Source organism: Grammomys surdaster, unplaced genomic scaffold (assembly GCF_004785775.1).
Source record: "Grammomys surdaster isolate TR1022 unplaced genomic scaffold, NIH_TR_1.0 126013, whole genome shotgun sequence".
Lineage (NCBI taxonomy): Eukaryota > Metazoa > Chordata > Mammalia > Rodentia > Muridae > Grammomys > Grammomys surdaster.
The window spans coordinates 3,869,470-3,894,225 of record NW_021620828.1 but is presented as its reverse complement, the minus strand read 5'-3'; the positions used below and the strand labels follow the sequence as shown (position 1 = coordinate 3,894,225).

At 49.0% G+C, this 24,756-nt stretch overlaps 1 protein-coding gene and 1 long non-coding RNA gene across 3 annotated transcripts in view; one reads left to right on the top strand and one right to left on the bottom strand.

Annotated features, from left to right (window-relative positions):
* Tspan9 (tetraspanin 9) overlaps positions 1-24,756 on the top strand; it is a 180,657-nt gene that overhangs the window by 17,278 nt on the left and 138,623 nt on the right. The window lies entirely within an intron of this gene.
* Positions 13,116-23,275, bottom strand: LOC114609975. 2 transcript variants are annotated; one of them, XR_003709620.1, is made up of 5 exons: positions 23,034-23,275; positions 20,525-20,605; positions 15,464-15,634; positions 14,796-14,894; positions 13,116-13,696 (listed from the first exon to the last, which is right to left on the bottom strand). It is a non-coding gene; the product is annotated as an uncharacterized LOC114609975 (long non-coding RNA). The 2 variants fall into 2 exon arrangements; XR_003709619.1 differs by having other exon boundaries at positions 14,796-15,634.

Sequence of the window (24,756 nt, the reverse complement as noted above, 5' to 3'; positions counted from 1 at the left end):
CTGTGTATGTTTGTGTGTGTCTATGTGTAGCTGTGTATGTTTGTGTGTGTGCATGTGTATCTGTGTGTGTGTCTATGTGTATCTGTGTGTGTGTGTCTGTATGTGTCTGTATCTGTATGTGTGTCTGTGTGTGTATCTGTGTGTGTCTCTGTGTGTCTGTGTGCGTGAGTCTCTGAGGGTATCTTGTTTCTGACACAGGTACCCTTTTGTGCTCTACAACATTCCAGTTGCACCCTGTGTCTCCTAACTCATCTCCCACTCTCCCTTGGCATGTCCACATTCTCCCAGGCTCTTGTGACCCAGGCTCTTGTGACTCTGCGGACTTTAACTTTTAGCCTCTACAGATAAATGAGCATACAAGAGACATGTCTTCTCTGCCCCAGATCTCTCTCATTTCACTTGGCCTCTGTCCTTTCTGAGGAGCAGAGACTGGGATTCTCCTTCCTGTTTTTGTGTTGCTTGGCAACTGATGGACACCTACATTCTTTTCCTTCTTTTGATGCCGAGGACAGAACCTGGCTCTACACATACTCAGCACACACTCCACCTCTGAGCTATATATCCTGGGCTCAGTTATTTTATTTTATTATTTTTAAATTGAGTCATAGTTGACTTATAGTCCAAGGCTTGTTTGGAATCATGGTCTTCCTGCCTTGGTTTCCTGAGTGCTGGACATCATGCTACCGCAATGACCCCCTCTTATATTTTTTGAATGAATAAATGCTGCACATGTAATCTAAAAAGAAACGTGCCCCCAATGTCATCTGTTGGTCCAGGACTTAGTGCCTGCTGGCTGGGTTTAACTATCCACCCTGCTTTAAACTTTTCCCGGAGAGGAGACAGGAACCTGCCTCATATCAGGAACTCGTTCTGAAGGTACCCAAGCTCTGGAACAGAGAGTCACACTGTCTTTCTCAAAAGCTCTGGTGAGGATGCTGAGGGAAAAGGGAGGTGTTGCTTGAGTGTCTTACATTTGAGGAAACTGAGGCTGGCTCTCTTGGGTCCTGGGCAGTTGGGCAGAGGAGCTTGGAGGCAGACTTTCTTGATCTTACTTTTGTGTGGTTTGGTCTCTTGTATCCCTTCCACATCCTAGACTGTTCTTGTCCTTTTCTTCCCCAGCACTGCCCCTCCCCCCGCAACCCCCACTCCTAGCTTGGGTGAGTAAGGCTTGCCGTGAGGTGACCTCTCTGGCCTGTAAGCAACCTTGTAGGAAAACATGTTCCCAAATGACCAAGACCATAAGGACTTGAGACAGGCAAGTGTGGGGTTATTTTGGGGTTGGTGGGTCGGGCTGAGATCTCTCTGGCATGCTCGGCCTCTGGCCTCTCAGAATTGACCGGAATGGAAGGCTAATAAAAATCAAGCCTCCAGGAATAGCCAAGAATTCGCTTAACCTCTGGGAAGAGGTGCCACTGCCCTACCCAGAGCCACAATGGAAGTGGGGCCTGAGGGAGTGTGGGATGAGGAGAAGGAAAGTTCCAGAGGCTTCTGCTTCCTCTTCCTCCCTGAGCCTGCCTGGTCAAGGGAATAGTGAGTACAGACCATGGCTCAAGGCCAATCTGATAAGGAACAGGACTCAGGGACTAGAGGAATGTCGCTCCCCCTACTCCCATCTCTCTCTGGGAAGTTGCCTGGTAACAGCCCTTGGCGGTGCCAGTGGTTCAGACTCACTCTGAGTCTCACACTTCCTCTGCCCTTTTCATAGCGAGGACTGACCAGCAATAGCTATGGCTTCAGATCTTCAGGGAACTCTCACTTCTTCCTGCCTTCCCTAGATCCTATGCTATGGGTGAGTACAGGATACTCTCTGTGGTGCTGGGAGCACCCTCTCTGTGGTGCTGGGAGCACCCTCTCTGCGGTGCTGGGTATCTTGGTGCCCTTCCTCCTCCTGCTCCTCCTTTTGCATTGGAGGTGAAGTCTCACCACATAACCCAGGTTGGCCCCTGTTTCATGATCCCTCTGCCCAGCCCTTGAGGGCTGGATGCTGGACATGAACCTTTGCATATGTTTACCTGTCTGTTGGAAGATGGAGTGGACAAACATGTTGTGGACACATGATGTCAACTAGAGCAGTGCAGGGTTCAAGAGCAGAGCAGCACAGGGTCTTCGCTGGCTTCTCTGAGCCTGAGGCTTGTGTGTGTGTGTGCGTGTGTGTGTGCTCGAGCATGCGCATGTGTTAAGCAAGCATTCTGCTTTGAAGCCTCACCCCCAATCCTTATTTATTTTTGGTTTTTTGTTTTTCAGTAGTTCTCACTTTGTAGCCCACGAGGGCCTCCAACTTGCAATCTTCCAACCCCAGTTTCCAAAACTAGGACTACTGGCAGGCATTAGTGTGCCTGGCTAGCCTTAGACTTCTTTTCTTTATAGAGTAAGGGGCTGCAATGCCTGCAGTGGTTCCTGGCTGAAGAGTTACCCTGTTCCAGGGTTGACGAGAGGAAAGACCTTATATGGTAGGATGTTTGTGCTGCTTCTGTGCTGCACCATGGTTCATCTCCGCTAGCCTGACCCCATGGTGATTCTGCAACCTGAAGGTTCAAAGGTCACATCAGTGTCTCAAAATTCTCTCCTGTTCTTTGGACTCTTCTGCTTGTAAGCATTGTTCTAGCAAGCTCAGCAGTTATTTTTAGCGACTATCTGTCTCCACTTCTTTCTCCTTGCTTCTAGAACTCTGGTGCTGTGGCTGCCAGGCTGTGTGGTTTGCGTGCTGTGTGGACTTTCCTCTGCCTTTCTGTGCTCCTCTTTGGATAGTTTCTGCTGTTAGGTCTTCAAGCACACGGGTCTTCCCTTTTATGGTTTCTGACATGAATGAATGGCCTCCGGCATATGTCTCACTTCAGACACTGTAATTTCCACCTCTAGATGTTCACATGAGACGTTCATATCTTCCCTGTCTCTTTGTCCCATTTTCCCCTCTGGCTGTAAATAGACCTGTAAACTACATTTATCTCTCGTTTTGCTTGGGATTGTACCCATTGATCTTTCTACTTTAGTGCTTGCTGAGTTTTGATTGGATGCTAGTTGGTGTGCATTATTTAATATTGACAGATGCTGGGTTTTGTTACATTTCTTTAAATAGTGTTGGACTTTATTCCGGTATGCATTTAAATGGCTTGGGATCAGTCTCATACATTTCAGGTTTGCTTTTAAGCTTCCTAAGGGGCAGATCTAAAGCAGACTTGCAGTCTAGGACAAACTTAGCCTCACTACTTAGGCAGCATCCTTCTGAGGACTCTACTGAGTGCCCTGGGAATGAGGCCTCTCTCTGGATGCATGCATATCAGAGATGGTTTGAGTATTGCTTTCCGGTGCTTTTCCCAGTATTTAGAATTTCACTCTGGTAAGTATAGGGATCAGCTGGACACTCCAGGTGACTCCTCTGCACAGTTCTGCATTCTCTCCCCTCAGTCCCCTTTCTCTGGTATGTTGCCCTAAAAGTCCTAGCTACATGAGCTCTAGTTTGTGTCTCCTCAGCTTGGTGAGACCAGCAGACTCCACTTGGAGTCCTCTTAGAGCATCTGTCTTGGAGGAGCTGCCAAAGCTATGGGCTTGTGGTCACAGGACCCACCTCCTGGGTTCCCTTCTCAGGAATTTCAGTCCCTGCTGCCCTCAGTCCAGCGGCTGAGGCAGTTTCATGCGTCTGTTTAGTCTCTTAGTTATACTCCATCGTGACTGGAACCCTTCATAGTTTTAAAGATGCCTCTTGGGCCTCAGCTGTCCCTGGAGCCACCCTTCCCCACCAGGATGGGTATCTACAGTGAGCTGTCTCACAAAACCCCAGTATGTCTCCCCCATCCCCCACCACACACATACAAATTTATCTGGTTCTGCATTTATCTCTCCAAGGTGGCTGTCCCCTTAAATACAAAGACAATAAGCAATCTCAGTGCTTAGCATATAGTGAGTACCTAATGTTTATTGAATAAATAACTGGGAATAAATGGAAGAAAATTTAAGCTACCCAAGGCATTTGGTAACTAAGGAGATTTTGGGGACTGTTGTTTGCTTTTGCTTTGTTTTTGTTGGGTTGGAGCCCAGGACCTCATGTGTACTAGCCAAGTGCTGTACCAGTGAGCCACACCCCCAGCGTGTTAAGAACACCGCTAGCCTGGGTGCAGTCCCTGGTTTATTGTGAAGCAGTTTTGTCCTATAGCCAGGAATGCTCTGGAACTTACTACATAGCAGAGGTGCAGAGGTTCAGAAGTTGGTCTTGAACTCTTGATCCTCCTGTCTGAGCCTCCCAAGTGCTGGGGTTATAGGCATGTACCACCATTCTCAGCTCAGCAGTGAGTTTCTTGAGTCTCCTTGGGACACAGTCGAATCTGCATTCATCTAGGGGAGGGTTGACTAGGAGAGTGAAGATGACACGGCATGGGAATTGGATGAGACACCTAGGACTGTCCATTTTGTCTGGAAATTGCATCTGTGAGGTGCGATGGAGGAGGGCATACAACTTCATTATGTGTGGGAATGAGAGCCCAGCCTGCAGATACAGGTCTGGGATTCCAGGGCACCGGAATTGAGGCAGTGACCAGGACAGGCTCTCCCACACTTAAAGCTATCTAGCAGAGGAAGGGGCACCTTGGGAGGTGGTGAGCTGTCAGGATTTAAGGAAAATCCCGTGTCTGGTGGTGAGGGATGTTGTGTTTGGGATGCAGCAGCATATGAAGTAATTTCTTAAATGCTGTGTTCTCAACTCTTAAATCTTACAACTTAATTTGGGCCCTGTGATTTCTGTCTGCTTTTCAGTCTTCCGTCTCCAGTCTGTACACACACACACCCATACGCACACACATGCACACACACGCACACACAGACCCCTGAAGTGTGCTCCTTGACACCGCATGTCAACTGTGAGCACTGTTTCCTTACCTCAGTAGGTTTCTTCTCAGGGGCCTGCAGATTGGCAGCTACCCCAGCCCCCAGCTGCCATCTGCTCTTGTCTTTAGCATCCTGACTGCCCTCTTGTCAGCAGCTTCTCACATCGTCTCCTTATTTGGACATACAACGTCCTGGAGATAGAGATGACTGACTGGCTCATGACTTTCCCACTGCCTGCCTTCCCTACCATGTGTCCTGGAAGCTCTGTGACCTCTTCAGCCTGTCCACCAAGCTCCAGTGCTTCTGGTCTAAGGAGCATCACTCACGGTAGATACTGCTGTCCTTGATCTATTCCTTTGGGTCTCCTGGATCTTCCTTGGGGGCCTCAAGGACTGGAAGCTGTCATCGGAGTTGTCACTCACGGGTTTAGGATGCTGCGTACTGTGGCTCAGTGAGTGGTTGTCTAGCAGGTGTCTGAGAGGCCCTTCAAGCTCCTGCCCTTTCCCATTTGCAGGGAGGTCAAGCCATATTCAATCCCAGGAAGGATGATGGCTCTGTAGCTCCTGGCTGGAGAGGGATGGAAGAGAGGCCAGTTTGGAAGGAATCATAAGCTAAAGAACCTTCTGGATAGGGGTCGTCTTAGCTACTCTCAAGCCCTTGCCCAGCCTTCTGGCTCATGGAACCTTTGAATAACTTCTCAGCCTCACCTGTCTGCTAGGAAAAAATGTGGTGCTTGCCTGCTTCTTGTCCTTCTCTCCTGATTGAAGGGGCGCTGCCCAGTCAGCGGGTGGGCTGTGGAGCAGGGGCTGTATAGAAAGCAGGACCAATGAGAGAAAGTGGATCAGGTGGCTGAGTGCCTGTGAACACCATGGGCCCTAGACTCCTGCCAGCCTCCTCTTGCCTGTCCATTCCCCTTAGCCATGACTACCGGAGAAGTTTGCCATGAGTAAAGCCCTAGTCTCTCTCTCTGCAAAGTGGGGAGAAAAAGAGAAAGGCTCCTTCATAGGCTTTCTCGCAGTAATTTCCCCAAGAAACCATGCTTTCCGAAAGACCATGGGAAACTTCTACCTTCCTAAGCCAACTGCCAAACCCTCTACAGAACACTTTCTGGTTCCTTATGAAGGAGAAGGTGTGGTGTTTGAGAGCTGGATGTCTTAGCGGGCTGGGGCTAGACTGCATGTGGGGTAGAAACATCAGTGTCCCCTTGGGAGGGAGCATTGGGCAGGAGGGGTGTTGTTCTTTGTCCCCAGCTGTATGTCCAGTGTCTACAGAGGCCTCTGATGGAAGTGGTCACTCAGCAGGTACTGTGACTGTGTGAGTGGAGCCGAAGGAAGACGGTCCCAGCATCAGGTGGGAAACATAGTGCTCTACCCCATCTGTTGGCTTTACAAATGATGACGCCAAATTCAGCAATAAAGCAGTGTGCCTGAGGCCACAGGCTGCTGCTGGGGTGGGCCCGCCTTAGAACCCAGGCATTCTGCTTCCTGTTTCCTACTTGTTCTATCAAAGGATGTCCAGACAGTGATACAGATGACATCATTGCCATCAGTATCGAGTGTGCATTCTATCATAACCTATAGGGCTTTGATAGCAGTGGGAACTTCTTCCTACCCTTCTCTTCTTCCTCATCCTTTTCCTCTTCTTCCTACCCTTCCTCTCCCTTCCTCTTCTTCCTCATCCTCTTCCTCTTCTTCCTACCCTTCTTCTTCTTCCTCATCTCCTTCCTCTTCTTCCTACCCTTCCTCTCTTTCCTCATCCTCTTCTTCCTACCCTTCCCCTTCTTCCTCATCCCCTTCCTCTTCTTCCTCATCCCTTTCTCTTCTTCTTCCTCCTCTTCTTCCTCTTCTTTTCTTCACCCACTTCTTTTTTTTGTGGTCCAGGGAATGGAAGCCAGGGGGTCTCATGCCTGCAAGCAAGCGCTTCACCATGGAGCCACATCCCAGCTCCTTACCTACTTTTTCTTCTTTCCTTTTTTCGTTCTGAGTCAGTGTCTTACTGTGTAACCCAGGCTGCCTTCGATCCTGCAGTGGCCCTTCTGCCTCAGCCCCTAGGCCACCCTCCTACAGTTGCCTTCTTAAAATGCATTCTCTGAAAAGAATTTTCCTGAACTTGTTTTTCATTCCCCTTGGCCGACTTCAGTGGTTCTGTTGTATCTGATGTGCTTGCCCTTGAAGTGACAGTAATGAAAGTACAGTTACCTGTCTGGGGGCAGTTTTCAGGGCTTCTCTGGGGACATTAAAGTCCAATGATGCTTGGGCTCCTGTGTAGTCTGGTGGTATCTGCATACAATCTATGCACTTTCCCTATCTGTTTAGATTTGTCTCAAGGTTACTTATGATTTGACCTCTTCCCCAGCAAGTACCTGAACCCTTTCAAGTCCTCCTACAGGAGGAGAAAGCTGTGGTACTTGAGGGTGGATTGTGTGTTATGATACTCAACACAATATAAATATCCAATGACAAGAAGGAGGTCTGAACATGTTGGATACAGAAACAGTTTTATCCCGTAAATACTTTTAGTGAGCCCTTAGGTACGCAACCTTAGATACAGAGGTAGGAGGCTTACTTATAATTTTTGTCAGCTATATCCATGGTAGCTATTGTCTGCATACTAACTAATATTTAACTTGAGTTTTTGTGTTGTTTAGCTGTCTGTCTTCTCTGCATGGTTATTGGTGTGAAATATGGTCACTAAACTTCCTTTTTGACACTGAGAGTGTGCAGGCAGAAGGCCTGAGGTCTTGGGAATTCAGGAGTGAATGGGATGTCATAGACTGGATTCCGGGAGGCAGGGCTGTGTGGCTCTGGGTCTCTCAGTGGTTTTCTCTTAGCTCTCAGGGTTCTGAGCTTAGGGGACTGAAAGCTGGGATGGAAGGGACAGTGGTGAAAAGTCATTTCAAAGTCTTCCATTTCTGTAGGGTTCATCACAGTGCCAAGCCCCAAATTATATTCCTCTACCCCATCTTGTCCTTGTCACATCTTGGTGACCTTGAGGTGTGACTGGAATGGAGACTGTTGGTAGCGTAGGAGGCTGGGGGACCTCATGACTACTGTCTGTGTGTGAACAGCATAGGTGTGCTCTTTCCATCCTCTCCTTTGCTTGGCTCACACTAGATGATCCAGGTCTCATTCATCCTAAGGACCGAGGACCTCTTCTGGACCAGTCACTGTTCTAGGCTCTGGGGTTACAGGAGTACAGCAAAGTCCTGGCCAGAAGAGCTTACATTTTGGTGGAGGAGGTAGATTGGAACCCTGTGGATAATGAGGGAGCAGGGTATACCCTAGGGCGGAAGAGGCCACAAGATATAAAGGCCCTGGAGTACCAGCCCGTAAGACTGTTAAAGGCCCATTCACCTAGAGGGACGTGAGCCCAGGGATGGTCACCAGACTGGGATCATAGGGCCTTGAATGTCATTCTGAAAGCTACAGCTTTTAATTGTTGTTCGAGACAGGGTCTCACTATGTAGCTCTGGCTAGCCCTCTTGCTTGCCTTTATCTCCCTGAGTGCTGAGATTAAAGGCATACACTATCACACCCAGCCAAAAGCCTGTAGGGCTTGTTGAAGGAGAGGGAGCCACTGGGGCAGTCTGGATGTAGGAGTGACAGCTGCCTTAAGTTCACAGCTATGATGCCAATGAGGACAGTTCCTTCTCAGGCACCCAGCGTGCCCACCCTGCCTACTTAATCCTCACAACTTGGTCTCCATCTTGCCGAGGAGGAGGCTGAGGTGTCTAAGGACCCAAAAGTGCAGGTCAGTTTGAGTTAGCGTGTGCTTGGGGACTAAGGCAAGGTCAAGCTGACTCTGTGCCTGCCCCTGGGCTACCACTCTAGCTAGGGGCAGGAGGGCGAAGAACTACAGCTCCTCCTCTTGATCTGGTTTGGTGGAAGGAAAGGCAGATGGGTTCCAGATGGAAGAGGTTGCTTAGGAAGGGGAACTTGTGCCCCATCTGCAGACAGCAGTCCTCCCTCCCCGGGACCCTGAGGCTTTGTGTTTGACTAGGCAGACTCACCCTGGTGTCTGGAGACCTGAGCTTTCTGCTACTGACTTGGGCTGGACTTGAGCTCCTTGCCCCAGGCAGGAGAGAGGAGATCACTGCCTTGACCTCCCCGGGGAAGGAACCTCCCAATGTTACCAGTGAAGTTGTCCCCTAAAGCGTTTTGTCCTCCTGAATTTTTTTTTTTTTTTTTTTGGAGATCTTCGGATCACAGACGGTCACTCTGTAATCCTTGAATTTATCACTCCCTAAGGAAGCAAGGAGGTTTTTCTTCTTGTTTTGAAGAAAAGTAAGCCAGGCTGGGAAAATGGAGGTCAGAGAGTGAGGCTGAGGGAGGAGCCAGAGAAAGAACGTAATCCAGCACTGAGGGAACTCTGCTTGAGTGGGGCATTGAGGAAAGGGCTGGTAGCAGGGGGGAGGGGTAGGGGGGCCAGCACACAGGCACACACCGGATTTCTAGATGTGGGGTTTATTACTCTTATATTGACCATACACGTGGGAAGTTCTGTGTCTTTCCTGTGCTCATTTCATACCAGCAGTCCCCAGGAGTGGGGACTAGACTTGTGTCTTACACGTGTATGCAGGCTTACATGCACACTCACACATGCCCTCACTACTAGCCTCTGCCTTGACTTCATATACACACCTATACACAGCACACACTTGCTTTTACAGTGGGTTGTGTGTGTCTGTGTGTGTGTGTGTGTGTGTGTGTGTGTGAGAGAGAGAGAGAGAGAGAGAGAGAGAGAGAGGGAGAGGGAGAGGGAGAAAGAAGAAGAAGAAGAAGAAGAAGAAGAAGAGAGAGAGGCAGACAGACAGGCAGACAGACAGATCTGTGTACACACTACTCCAGGCCCAAAGAGAGGTGTTTGGGTACAGATTTGCAGTTGACACTAACAGTTGTCCATTGGCTGACAAGACATGAACATTTCTGATAGAGGTATAGTTTCTACTATTCTGGACGTCACTCTGTGACTCAGTTTACCCATTTTATGTACAGGAAGAAAGATCCTGGGGCGATTGAGCACACAGTGGATGTGGCAGTGCTCTCAGCTGTGTTGATTGTAGCATCAGATGTGAGGTATGTCCTTACCAGGAGGAAGGAAGGGAGCTGGCAGTGGGATAGGAGCATCCTGCTGTGGGTCCCTGCCACACGAGGCCAGGCCTGGCTTCTGCCACTGGGGCAGCAAGAGTGTCCTGACTTGGAGTATGTGCAGTCAACAGAACCCAGCTCTTGGCCCCTGAGCCTGGGGGCTTGCTGTTGCTTTGAAAGGTGAAGGTGATAGTTTATCACTGAGGAAAAGACTCTTCCCAGCTGCCCAGAGCCCTCGGGTTCCTGGCCACAAAGCAGAATGACAGTGTTCTTGATTTTGCTTCTCTTCTAGAAATTGGGCTGCTAATTTGGCTCTGCAGGTAAAAAGCTCTTGCCACCAAGCCTGAGGGATGGAGTTCAATCCCTGGGACCTGCATTATGGGAGAAAGGAAACAAATCCCACAGACTTTGTCTTCTGTGTTATGCACAAATATACACACATGCATATGCGCATACACACACACACACACACACACACACACACACACACACACACAAATATAAAAACAAAAAGCCCAACCCCCTAACCGACACCACTGCCAACAGCTTCCGAGCACAGCATCATCAGGCAGCTGCAGAAATCAATTAGACTCTCCCCACGCAGTGGCTGTGGGGAGAGGGAAGAAGGTGCTGTCTCCCAAGATGCCTCCATAAATTTGAGAGAGAGTGGTGCAGGGCCAGGCTGTTACTCATCCTTGACTCTGTCTCATGGTTGAGAAATCCAGCAAGTAAAACCCGAGGGTATCGAAGCAGGGCTGCAAGGGGAGAGGTGGCCTGGCGCTCATGTCATAGCTCAGCCTAATTTGTCATCCTTGTTAGTCTGCTCTGGCATCTTCCCAAGTCTTCAAACTATAGCTTTTCCATGCAGGGTGGGAGAGAGAGACCAAGTATGGACAGTCTGCTCCAGCCCACACTAGGTGCCTGTCCCCCCTCCCCCAATGCCTGTGTCTACCTCGAGGTCTGGCTCGCCCTTTCTGCTTAGGGCAATGGCTTCATGGTGGCCTATGTCCCAAGGTACTGCTGGGCCACTCCAGGAATTGTCCCTCACAGCCAGAGCCAGCCTTTTGCCGTGGTGTCTCCATGCATCCCTTATAGGCTGAATCTTCTGGTTTTGGTTCTTTGAGATAGGGTCTCACACTGTAGCCCAGCCTGGCTGTGAGGTCATCTTCCTGCCTCAGCTTTCCAGGATTTGGAATGACCAGATATGAGTTACAACGCCTAACCTGGCTGTAGTTTTCTTTCTTTACTATGTTGTTCCAGAAATGACAACTTAAAGTGACCCCAGGTAGGGAGGTGGGAAGATAGCCCAGCTGCTAAAGCGTTTGCCGTGTAAACTTGAAGATCTGAGTTTAATCCCTAGCACCCATACAAAGGCCAGCTGTGCACATCTGTAAGCCCATCACTGGGGAGGTGGAGACACAGGAATCCCTTGACAGCAGGCCAGGTGAGCTTCAGGTTCAAAGAGAGACTCTGTCTCAAAAAAACAAAATGGGAAGTGACTGAGGAAGACTCCAGGTGTTGATTCCTGGCCTACACACACACACACACACACACACACACACACACACACACACACACAGAATATTGGCATAATAATACTCTTTGAGCTTGGCTTTGTTCATTCCCGCCTTCCATTTCAGATGTTAATTAGATCTCTTGTCTGTGGTCATCATATTTATTGAAGGATATGTGCCGAGACCCTGAACTCTGCACCCATTCCTGATGCTCTGGCACCCTGAGTTTCTCCCTGACATATCCCTGAGGACTCAGTTTCTATGTCTCTTCTCTTCAATGGACCCTGCTGTGTCCTCCATTCACACATGGCCCTCAGCTCCTGTGCTCACTCACTTCTCTACTGTGGGCTGTGGACAGGGCGGAGGATTAAGATCCTGTCTTTGCTGTGGAGTTGGGTGAGCAGAGAGTGAGTGATCTGTCACTTCTACCACTGGGACAAATGTGACAGGGTGATGTAATGGTGTCATGCAGTAGGTGCTCTTGCTAACAGTGGGCTGTACAGATCTGAACTAGCTACTCTGCATGCATAATGTATTGATATTGGCTTAGTGTACGCTGGGAGAGTGTATGTGTGTACAATGCATTGCTTAATTTTCCTTTAAATCCTAGGGTTTCTGTGAGAAAGTTCAGTACCGTTATGCTTTTCATACTTTGCAGGTGGCATGACTTTTGGCTCTGGAATCTGATGTTTTGTGAAATACTACCAAGCCTTATGGGGGTCAACTCTCACCCAATGTGTTAGGCATTCTGGATTTCTTTAGTTGTGAAATCGATGCTGTTCTATTGAGGGGAATTTTCTTTCATTGTGTGTGTGTGTGTGTGTGTGTGTGTGTGTGTGTGTGATGCATACACAGAGAGAGAGAGGGGGGAGGGAGGGAGAGAGAGAGGGGGGTTCATGCAGGAGCATGCAGGTGCACATGTGTGCCGAGGTCGGTCCTCCCCTGCTATTCCTTGAGACAGGCTCTCTTGTTTGCTGCTGCCTGTGCGGGGCCAACGGTCACACTTCAGGTGATGCTTTCTTCCCTGCCCCTCGTCTTGCTGTAGGCGTTGTGGTACTACAGTCCTGCATTAAGTGACTGATTTATGTGGGTGTGGGGGATGAACTCAGGCCCCACATATGTGTGGCAAGTTCTTTACCCATTGGGCTTCATAGAAATCTTTCCTCAGCTTTATCTTCCTGCCTTTTTTGGCGAGGGATGGGAAGGTTCCTGGGCATGAAATCCAGGACCTTCTGTAGGGTAGGAGAGTTCTCTAATGCTGTGTTGCCCACCCAGCTGCGACTCTCATTTGAATTAGCATATTTTTTAAGTTCCAAGAGATGTTATGATTTCTAGCTCTTCCTTTGATAGCACCCTGTTGTGGCATCACGGATACACTATTTATTACCTCTTATTTCTCTGAGGACATTAGTGATAGTTTAACTTTTGTGAGAGACTGTTTTTACTATTTCTTGTGGTGTGTGTGTGTGTTTGTGTGTGTGTGCATGTGTGTGTGAGAGAGAGATAGACTTTTGGGAGAGACTGTTTTTACTATTTCTTGTGGTGTGTGTGTGTGTGTTTGTGTGTGTGTGCATGTGAAAGACAGAGAGAGAGAGAGAGAGAGAGAGAGAGAGAGAGAGAGAGAGTTCCTGTGTGTGTGTGTAAGAGAGAGAGTGTGTATGTTCCTGTGTGTGTGTGTGTGTGTGTGTGTGAGAGAGAGAGAGAGAGAGAGAGAGAGAGAGAGAGAGAGAGAGAAGAGAGAGAGAAGGAGAGAGGGAGAGAAAGTGTGTGTGTGACTGCATCTGTGTGTGTTAGAGTGTTTTCCGTCTCTTTTCCTCAGGCCTAGCGATCCTTGAAGCTGCTGGCATTTGAGTGAAGCATTAACAAGGCAACTGGGGTCTCAGTTTCCCCTTCTCCCAACCACAGTCAAGAAACATCAAATGTGCTTCTGTCAGTTGGGGGAGGCTGGTGAGGTGGGGGAAGGGAGCAGGGGAGGGCACAGGGCAGGTAGTGGCATGGTGGTGGGCCATGTGTGTGTGTGTGTGTGTATATGTGTGTGTGTGTGTTGGGAGTGATGGAAGTCTCAGGGAAGGAGGAAGCAGGTCTGTGGCTGTCTGGCAGACTCGCCAGCTTTCCTTTGCTGTGTGAAGACTCTGAGATGAATGCACTGATGAGGTGAAACACTCTTTGGTGGCTTGTGGCTTTGGAGGATTTGGTCCATGATCAGTTAGCTCTGTTTCTTTCAGGTCTCTGGCAAGACAGCATGCCATGGCAGGAAACATGTGACAGAGCGAAGCTCTGAGGAAGCAAAGAGAGGGAAAGATTCAGAGAGGAACAGATGCCCCAGCATACACCCTGCAAGGAAACTCCCCTGCTGGCCCGCTGCCTTCTCCAGGCTCTCCCCTGGCACAGTGTATTTTGCCTGTACTAGTGCCATGGTCTGGGGTCCAAGCCTCCCCCTAACACATAGGCCTCTGGGGACATTGCAGATCCACACTGAAGCCCTAAAGAGGCACATTGCAGGCGTCTGTTGTAGGGGAAGGATCATGAGGTAACGGCGAGCGCTTGATATTCACTTGCCATTTCTCCTCATAGACCAAAGGGCATCTTTTTCTACTGTGTCCGAGATGACACTGGAAAGCAAGCAACTAGTCCTTTGTTGGGTGATCAATACTTCGTGTCAGCTGCTCCATCCCCCTCCATTCTTGTCTGGTCTCCTGGCACAAGTCTCCTGATACCAAGTCTCAGACCTCTACCACATTCTCCAGGGAGATGAACTGGACTGGCACGGGAGGACTGTGGCTGCCACTCAAGCCCTGCCCCCACCCTGTTCTTGTACGCTTTGAGCTTTGAGTAGCCTTTCCAAGCCAGAGCTTGCTCTCCTCAAGACCTTTGCCTCCTCCATATTCACAGTCAGACCCTTTTGTGGGGGAAGTCTTCCTTGGCCCAGGTTCGGGGTGGGTCCCTGTGTTCTGTGTACTCATGGGCCGTAGATATCTTCCTGTGTGTCAGTGTGTGTGTTTCCACTGGTAGCGGCGGGTATGTTTGCTGTAAGGACCTGCTTGTAAATATCTTAGGCTTTGCAGACTGTATGGTCCCTGCTGCAGTTCCTCAGCTCTGCCCCTGTCTCACACATGTGTCCACAGACAATACACCAGTGACTGAGCATGGCCGCCTTCCCGTTATATTTATTTATGGATGCCGAAATGTAAACTTCATATAATTTCCACATGTCATGAAATACTATTCTGCTTTTGATTTTTTTTCAATCTTATAAAATATAGAAACCATTCCTAGCCTGCAGGCTGTACAAAAATTGGCAGTGGGTTAGATTGGGCCCACAGACCCCTGACCCCCCGAGGTAGGGTAATGCATGGCTTATGTTTTCAATACATACTTGTTGAATGACTGATTGACATCTTGGACTCTGGCAAGAGCTAGTGAGTTGTTGCTCTCCTGTAATGAACTCCTCAATCTCTGTCCTTTATCACATTCCCTGTAAAGTATTGAAATCAGGAAAGAGGGCTGGCTGGTTTGCGTTATTCATATGTAGCTCATTTCCCTAAAAACTTAACCCATCTTAAGGATATAATTAGGTGTTTTTGTTTTAGCATATTCTGTTGTGTGACCATTACCACTCTCACTTCTAGAACATTTTTGTTGCCCAGAAAGAAATCCCATTCGCAGCCTCTCCCGTCCTCTACCAGCTTCTCTCCCAATCCCAGGCCTGGACAGCACTCTGTCTCTCTACATCTGCCTGCTCTGGACGTTTCTTCCAGATGGAGTCATGTAGTATGTGATATTTTGTGACTGGCCTTTAACTCAGGATCCATGTCCTAAAATGTGTCAGAATTTCATTTCCTTTCTTTGTGAGATGGAGTTGGGGGGGACTGAACCCCGAACCACTGAGGAAGGTTCCAACGTTGAAAAGGGCACATTTTGTGTGTGTTGTCTGCTCAGTTGACAGGCAGAGTTGTCTTTTCACTCATAGATTACACTGCCTTGAGGGCTGATGTGCAGGGTTTTGTTTTGTGGAGGTTTTGAAATAGGGTCTTGCACAGTTACCTGGGCTGATCATAACTCCCAGTCTTAAGCAAGGCTTCTGTCTCAGCATCCCAAGTAGTTACAAAGTAACAAGCTACCACTTCAAGTTAATCTTTGTTAAGACAGTCTTCTTTCATAATCCAGGCTGGCCTTCAACTTCTTTTGTAGGCGAGGGTGTTCTTGAACTTAAACCTTTAAATAACAAATACAGTTTTAGATTTATTTTTATTTTATGTTCTTGATGGGTTTGTGTGTGTGTGTGTGTGTGTTTGTATACATGTATGTATGTGTACTATAGTGTGCTTATTTCCCTCTAAGTTCAGAAGAGGGCATTGGATCCACTGGCACTGGAGTTACATATGGTTGTGAGCTGCCGTGTGGGTATAAGACACTGAATTCTGTCCTCGGCAAGAGGAATAAGTGCTTTTAACTTTTGAGCCATGTCCCTACCCCACTTTGAACTTCTTTTCAAAAACATTTTTATTTTTTATGTCTGTGAATCTGTGTGTGTGTGTGTGTGTGTGTGTGAGTGTGTATGTGTGTGAAGAGGCTCTAGGAAGACAGATGGTGGCATATTACAGGATATTTGATCACACTGTGAACCCTGAGAATTGTGTTATTTACTGAAAATAAAATCTGTTTCTAGTTGTGGTGTGGCTCAGGCTTTAGCACACACCTTGAATCCCTCTGGCTAGAATACAGACATGCCCTTGGTACACACCTTTACTCCCAAACAATGAGGGTAAAGTTAGGTTTTAGGAGGAAGCACCATGTTTGACAATTATCCCACTGTAATTGAGAGGCAGACAAAGTGATGAACAGAGAAAGATTTGATAGGATGGGATATGCCCAACTGAAAGGAAAGGAAAGCTACTGGAGGGGCAGGGCAGAGAGAAAGAGGAGGCAGTTTTACCAAGACAGCTGTAAAGAGACAGGTTGCAGAGAGAGAGAACAAGGTAGACACAGGTGGAGGCGGAACAAGCCAGAGAATGAGGAGCCAGAAGATTAGAACATATTGCCAAAGTTAGTATAAGGCCAAGCAAAGCAATTCAGGAGAAGCTGACAGAAGCCAGATTGAATGGATCAGTCAGTATGGAGAGGAGTTTTGAGCCAGAACAGTTTGAGCCAACCAGCCAGAGATCAGTAAGAACCAGAAAGAGTGAGCTTGTTCAGCAGTGAGTCTCAGAGGCTGAAAACATTCGAAGTCCAGGTAAGATTGTGTGGAGGCTGGAAGCTTCCAGGACTAGGCTTTAGTTAGCAGACTTAGGCAGTAAGCCTCAGAGACAACAAAGGAAAAGAAAAGTTATTTTTAATATGGTGGCTCAATCCCAACACCCCAGCACTCAGGAAGCAGAGGCAGACGAATCTCTGTGAGTTTGCGGTCAGCCTGGTCTACAGAACAAGTTCCAGGACAGCCAGTGCTACTTCTTAGAGAGACTCTGTCTTGAAAACCAAACCAAAACCAAACCAAACCAAACCAAACCAAACCAAACCAAACCAAACCAAACCAAACCAAAACAAACCAACCAAACAAAAAAAGGTGATAGGAAGACATCGAGTGTCCAAGAGAATCTTCATCTTGTAGTGTCCTTCACACTGAAGTCCAATCAGGGCCTGGCCCCCGCTGGCATTTCCATAACTGGGAGACTCCTTTTAGCTGCCAGGCAGCTCTGGAGTTCAGCTTCTCTTTTTTGGAACATTGTTCCTTTGGCCATGCTCTGCTGCCAGGACCTGGGAGAGCAAGCTGGCTCTGTGGTCTGTGGGACAACTCTGGGAATATTTGACAACCACTCCCCCATGGCCTGCTGGCCAGTGTCTTCAGCTGCCTCTTGGCTAACTTCGTCTCTGTGCCTGTCCCCTTTGGACGCACTCCAGAGTGTAATGGGTTTGTAGCTTTCTGGCCTCCATGTCGGAGGTGGATTGGAGGGGCGGGGCCATATCACTACTACTTCTGTTGGCGCAGCAGAATGAGTTGTAAACTTTCTGGACGAGGAATCTTCACCTTTTCAGGAGGATGGTTTTGTGGAAGACAGTGCACACGTGTCACTGCGTGATAGCAAGAATCAAGTAGCAGGTGAGGCCTGCCAGAGTCCCTCTCTCTGTCAGCTCAGACCAGTAGCCCTGGGCCCCCTGATGGGCGTTACATGGGCAGCATGCCCTGCTGGAAGTGTTCCTCACTGCTCCCCCATCCTGACAGGGCTGAGCCTTTGAGCTGGTAGAGGGAGGTTGGGACAAACAGCCTATTGATAAAGGCACATCAGCAAAAATGACAAGAAGAGCTGTAGTTGATCATTAATGTTTGGTTTCATCTTTGAGGGTGGCTCCCCAGTTTGGGTGACTCCAATCCGTGTGGATCCAGCAGTCTCTCTGCTGCTATCCATGGAAGAAAAACCTTATAGTTTGGGGTCTGGAGAGATGGCTATGTGGTTATGAGCACAGGGTGCTCCTGTTGAGGACCCAGGTTAGGTTTGCAGCACCTAGCTGATAGCTTACAACTATCTGTAAACCCAGTCTTGGGATCGCAGCCTTTTCGGCCTCTGTGGGCACTAAGGCGTGGACGTGTTACACAGATATAGATATAGGCAAGACTTACATATGTGAAATAAATCTTCAGAAAGGAAACAAAAACTTGGTAGTTTTGTAACCAGGAGGAACTGAGAGGGCCGCCCACACCAGGCCATGCTGCTCAAAGCTCCCCACATGAAGGAACAGGGTTTGGGGTACTTCCCTCTCCCTCAGGCTCTTTCCCATGTTCCAGCTGAGCTGATTCTCATCCCTCCAGCCTTCTGTGGTGTGCTAGTCATTCAGAGTCCCCTGTCCATCTGTTGGGGACTCTGACGGGGTGGGAACAGAACCTCCTGTGGGATTTGGGCCTCCCTGCCTCTCTCTCTTTTGTCTCATCCCTGCCTGGAGGCTGAAGACAGATGAGACCCAGAACATTAGCTGAGTGGGCCTCCCTCAGCAGATCTGAGTTGTGCTGGTAGGTACCATGAGCTCAGAGTTTGCCTAGGGTCCTGTGGCTTGGTAGATCAGGGTGGTCTGGAGGTGACGGGGTCCAGGGGAAAGCACGGCAGACTAGGTCAGCACTGTTACTGTGGCCTCCACTCAGCCCCCAGTCCTTGTGATCCTGGGAAGAAGTCACATGAGTCACAGGGAGTAGCGTTTGTTGCAGAGGAGAGGAGAGCACATTCAAAGTTGGGTAGTGGCCAAAGGGGCCACTCAGAGCCCAGCACACTCTCAGGCGTGACGGACAACGGCAAGGGATCTCTGTGCTGCTCTACATTTGAGGCACACCTCAAACCTTTTGGCCACGCTCTGGAACAGTGGTTCTCAACCTGTGGGTCCCAACCCCTTTGGTTGTGGGTTGAGTGACCCTATCACAGGGGTTGCATATCAGATATCCTGCATGTCAGACATTTACATTATAGTCTATAACAGTAGCAAAATGACAGTTGTTAAGTAGCATTGGAATAATTTTATGGTTGGGGGGCTCACCACAGCATGAGAAACTGTATTAAAGGGTTGAAGTATTTGGAAGGTTGAGAACCATTGCTCTAAAACAGCTTTTCTTGAAAGGCTTTGTGCTGATTCAGGTGATTGACAGACCTGTCCAGACTGGCTGTTACAGAAGGGTATGATGGTATGTCAGGCCTTCTGCTAGACAGCAATCTTACAAGGTTTAGTTAGGGCTTCTAGAACCAGGGTTAGATAGTTCTCTGTTAATGACCTTCTGGGAAGTTCAGGATGTCACATCTCCACCCAGGGCCAGAGGTCTGACTCACATCCCATTCCTTTGACCAGTAATAAAAACAAAACAACCCCCCCCCAAACTTAAAACTCTACAGTTCCTGATGGCTTGTGAGGGAGGGGTCCAGGCCTAGTGTCCTCTAAGCCCGCTAATATCTCATTATCTGTGTGAGAACATCACAGACCTTGTTCATACCCTGACAGCCCTCCTGTGACTTTGGGCTTTCCCTTAACATAAAGTGGGAATGCTAAACCTGAAGGACCTGGCCTTCAGATACTGAGTTAGTAGCACAGCATCCGGAGCCCTGGCTGGCATGTGACAAGCAGTGCACACTTGTCTGTGGTGGCAGGGGCAATGAGGGGAGCTAGGAAGGAGAGGAGGAGGAGGAAGAGGAGGATGTGACTTGTATATTACTCTCCCTGCCACCCCCAAACTAGAATACCTGTTCTGTATTTGCTGTTGAATATGGGAAACTACCATACCCTTTGCTTTGGCAGCCTTTGGCCTCCTTAGCGTGTACTCTGATCTCTTCTGCTCAGCAAATCACCACCCAGACACCGTGAGAACCAGCCTTAGGCTACCAGTCAGTCTCTTCATCTGTGACCTATGGAGCTCACCCAGGTGACATTGAGCTCTTGACAGGAGGGCTGGGGAGCCAAGCAGAACATTGATTGACAGCGGGGGTGGGGTGGGGGGAAGCTGGGGGTGAAGGGTCTGGCAGCCTTCTAGAGGAGTTCAGCGATTTCAGAATGGCATAGACAGAGGGCTTAGCTTGACCCCGGGGTACTGTGGGCAGACGAAGCCCCTTAGGTTAACCCACTCACAACCAAGGGGGATGTGTTCATAAAGTCCCACAAATGAAAAATTCCCCAAGTGTATTCTCGGACCCTGTGGTGGGTGAGCTGTTGTGTCCTTTGCCCTCAGGGGATTTAGACCATGGCATGGTGTGTGTTAAGTATCAGGACAAACACAAAGTGACACGAATAACTAGCCACCTCTGCTGTACCTTATGTGTGCTGGATGGGTGCCTAGCATGTGTTTTAGGGGGTAACTCAAGGCTGTGATGAAGCTTCTTAACTCCCTACACAGTCAGGGAAGCAAACTGAAGCCTGGGGGACCCCCAAGTCTCTACTTTCCATATAAGGACCTGGCTCTGAGCCCAGGGACGCCTGTGGAAGTTCAGTTATCCTTTGAATTTTTTGAGAGGCCTGGTAATCACATGATGCATGTGTACCTGTGGAAGCCCAGCTCCCCCCTCCTTCCCACCCACCCTGCCTGTGCCTGGAGGGCGGGACAGTGTATTTAACCTGTGGTCCTCCCCACAGAGTACGTACCTGCTTCCCCCTCATGGACGGAGCTTCCGTTCCCTTCTTTCATCTTGCCTCCTCTCTACAGCCATTAAGTGCGAAAGAAACCTGCATCAAAAGGCGTGGGTGACCTTGGGCTTTTGTTCAAAATACAGATTTTTCTAAGAGCCCCCAAAGAGATGAGCTGCATGAGACAGCATGCTGTGCTTAGGAAGTATTCCTGTGTGAAAGAACCGTGCTGAAGTGCCCTCCCAGAAAAGGTACAAGCCTGGTGGGCACGGGCTCCTACCCTGGTACCTGTCTACCTTGACTGACTGACTGCATGGCCTCAGGCTCATCACGTCACTATCTAGGCCTGGGCCTTGCTGTAACCCCAGGGCTTTGTGCCTGGTCACTAAGGCCCTTTCAGCCTTGAAAGTTCTTCCACTTGAATTGCCTGCCTCAGAAGAGAGAGCTGGTTGGCCAGGTTGCTCTGTCTCCAGCAGAGGTTTGCTCTTCAGCTGGTATGAACTGGAAAGCTTTACTGTATGCTTTAGAGGGCAGGAAGAAGTCCAAATTCCTAATTCCTAGAGCCCTCAAGGGCAGCACTTTTTTTTTTTTTTTTTTTGAGAAAGAACAAGTTCAAACAGGGTCCCAGGGGTGGGGCTTTTCATTTGCCCAGAAGCTCAGGGTTTTGGAACCAAGCTGGTTAAACCTGCAGGACCTGCTCCTTGCTGGCTCATCAGGACTCTTGAGTGGCAGGAAGCATAGTTCAGCAGCTCTAGGTCTCTCCTGCTGTGGATCACTGGCCTGCTCTGGCCCCATCTTCCCTTCTGAGCCCACCTGCCCAGCTCCTGTGTCCTCCAGTCACAGCTCAGCCTGAACTGTGTCCCACGTATGCCTCATGCTTTCCAGGCCTTCCTTGTCCTTTCTCTCTCCCTATTACTGTCCCTGTATTTTCCTGTGCCCAGCCTTTTCTTCCCACCTACTTCAGGCTGGGATAGAACAAGACTGGGCAAATAGTGCAGACCGTGAGTCACACTCAGTATAAGCTATGAGGCCCAGACAAAGAAAGGAGACGTACATTCAGCAGATTGGATGGAATACCTTGATTCATCACCCGCCTGCTGTGGGGCCACCCAGGGAAGGGACTTCATGATAGTTTAGAGACCAGTGCTCATGAGGTACAGCTGTCCAGCACGGGGTGATAATACTGTTAAGTCCATGTGCAAGAGAGACTGGATTCAGGGGACCTGCGTGGGGCTGGGGGCGGCTCAGCACTTGTCACCGGCTCCCTTCTAGGTTGTGGGCCAGTCCCAGGGCCTTGTCAAGTGATATTTCCTCTAGGGAGAATGAAAGTTTGGGTGGATCTTCCTGAAGTCCCTTTCTGCTCTGCTAAGTTAATTGTCGCTTACCTTCTTGAAGTGGCTTCATGAAACCCTGGGCAGTCTTGATCCCCTCACTTCCTCCCTTTTTTGTTTGTTTGTTTTTTGTTTTTTACTGTAATCCTCAGATGAGGAGATGGAGATTTTGTTTTCTTTTGAGAGAGTCTCCTGAAAACCAGGCTGGCGGTCAAAGATGATGACCTTGAACTCTTGGTCTTTCCGCTTTCTGTCTTTCAGGTGCCTAGTTAAGGGTGTGTGTGACCCCCCCATGCCCAGCCCTAGAGGCTAAGGTTTAGACTATGATGAGTCTCATGTGGACACATGGATGTATTCAGGCCCCAGTAGTACTGTTCAGTGTTAAAGCTCATACCTCAGCACAGGGGAGAGTTACACACATGAGGACTGAGGCTCCTTAAGTTGAAAGTTGTGCTCACCCTGACAGACTTGAACTTCAGCTCATACTGATACTTGGCTCTGATTTTTCCTGGTCTGTCTGTCTGTCTGTCTGTCTGTCTGTCATTTGTTTTGGAAGCAAGACCCCAGTATATATAGCCCTGTCATGGAACTCACTAGGCTGGCCTTGAACTCACGGAGTTTCCCCTGCCTCTGCCCCTGAAGTGCTGGATCATTTAGTCTTGATAGTGTAGGGAGGTGACTACTCTGGCCTCACGTATTTACATTCTGCTTCCCCCCTCCCCCCACACACTTGCTATAGGCCTCCATAAAAGGACATCAAGTAGAGTGCGCTCCAGGGGACACCGCTAAGAAGTGTTAGAGATAGGATACAGGTGAGGCTGTCTGATTTAAGGTCACAAACCACCTTCTGGTTTGTTTTGAATGTTTGTTTCCATGCTGGTTATGAATCCCAGCATGGAAAGGGCCTTTATCTGCTCCAGTCTGTGTCAAGTCTAAGATAAGGAAGTTGGGCAGAAACCCCCTTTTCAGAGCCAGAATGGTCCTTGTTCTGTCTGAACACGCTGTGGCATTGGGCTGGTGCCCACCTGCGCAGGCATTAGTCTAGGGAAAATGTCTTTTCTGAATTAATGCACTGTCATCGTTCTGCCTGTTGCCTGTTTTCATGTCCCATCACCCTACTGACTAGCTGGCGTCATCCAGGAGACACCAGCTCTCTGCACTTCAGAGTCTCCAAAATGCAGCTTGATCTTACTTACCTCAGAAACATGGACGCAGGAAACAGAGTTGTCTGTTCAGTTGTCTGGGGCTGGTCAGGGGTCTCTAGGGGACAGGCAGGCAGGATGCTGGGTGTCTAAACAGGGAAGGGCCCTGGGGGGCCCTGGGGAGATTGAGGTTTCCTGCATTTGGTGTATTGGCCAGTCCAGCTGTTTCCTGCTGATAGAGTGGTGGACAATGCCACAGTGACTCACCTCTGCTGTCCCTGTGAACAATGGCAGCTTTGCTTGGGGCAGGGGAGGGGGTGGGGGGGGGAGCTGGAGAGGGTTGTCATTTTAGTCACCTGATTGACCCTGCTGGGAGGAGCCAGTGGCACCTTGAACCGCTTCCCTGCTGGCTCATGGTACTCTGGACCCCTGGCCTGACGAGCAGCTTCTTTCTGGTTTGCTGTGGCCTGTCCTCACCCCTCTGAGCATAGCTCATTTGGATCCTGAACTCCACTGACCAGCTGCCCGCCTGCCAGACTGGCCCTGCTTACTGTCCTCCCTTGCCCTGGGGCTGAAGTTCAGGGTTTGGCACACACATCACGGTTTGAGTCTCTGCAGGCATTTGGGGCTGGATAAGTGTCAGACAAGTGAGACAGCTGTTTGAGTCTTTAATCTCCTCCAGTGGCAGAGGATTAGACAATTTTTTGGTGGTTTTGTTATGTATTATAATTTTTCTGAAAGAACTATCATTTGTTTTGTGTCTTCTAGGTTCTTATCACAGTGACTAAACACTTCTATGCTCTATTCACTCACTAATGTTTCCAGTAACTCCAGAGGGAGGTAGCCTTACTATCATGTCACAGACTAGGACTCTGGAGTACCAGAGGGTGTGGAACTGGCCCAAGGTCCCAGATCTTTCTCGCTTCAGATTCTTGGGACATGTGACTTTCTGGTAAGGACAGGGATATGAAGAGTTTAAAAGTAGGTGGTGGTCCAAGCTACTTGGGAGGCTGAGGCAGGTGGATTTCTGCAAGTTTGAGGCCAGCCTAGCTTACATACTGAATTCCAGGACAGCTAGAGCTGTGCAGTGAGACTCTGTCTCATCCCCTCCCTCAAAAAAAAAAAAAAAAAAAATTAAAAGCAGGTGGTGGCCCGCCTGCAGTCCCAGCTACTTGAAAGGCTGAGGTATGGTTGATGAGCCCAGGAATTTATAGCCAGACTGGGCGGCAGAAGACTGTGACTCTGTTTCTTAAAAAAAAAAAAAATGGGGATGGAAAGATGGCCTAGTGGTTAAGAATTCCAGATTCCTTGTTTGCTTTTGCATAGGACCTGGGTTCAGTTCCCAGCACCCACATTTTAGTTCAAAAACAGCTGTACCTCTAGTTTCAGGGGATCTGAAACCCTCTTTTGATCTCTGTGGGCTTGCATGTGATGTACAGAACATACATACAGGCAAGAAAATCCACACATATAAACATTTTAAAAATCAATTAAAAATAGTTTGGGAACTGTTAATGGAAGAGGAACAGGTTGGATAGGAGGATGCAGAGGGGAGTAGGGCTAATCTCTGCCTGTATCCCCAAGGTCACAGCAAGGTCACAGCAGACGTTCACACTGCGAGGTGGTGTGACCAGTGCTGGCACGGGAGCTTCCAGAATAATTCCAAGGTTCATTTCCACCTGCAGAAGCGGGAGCTGCTTTGCCTTAGCAACAGGACTGGTCCTGATGTTAGCTGATGTTACTGTGGTCTTAGCTGGCCCATGCATGTCTAGAGCTG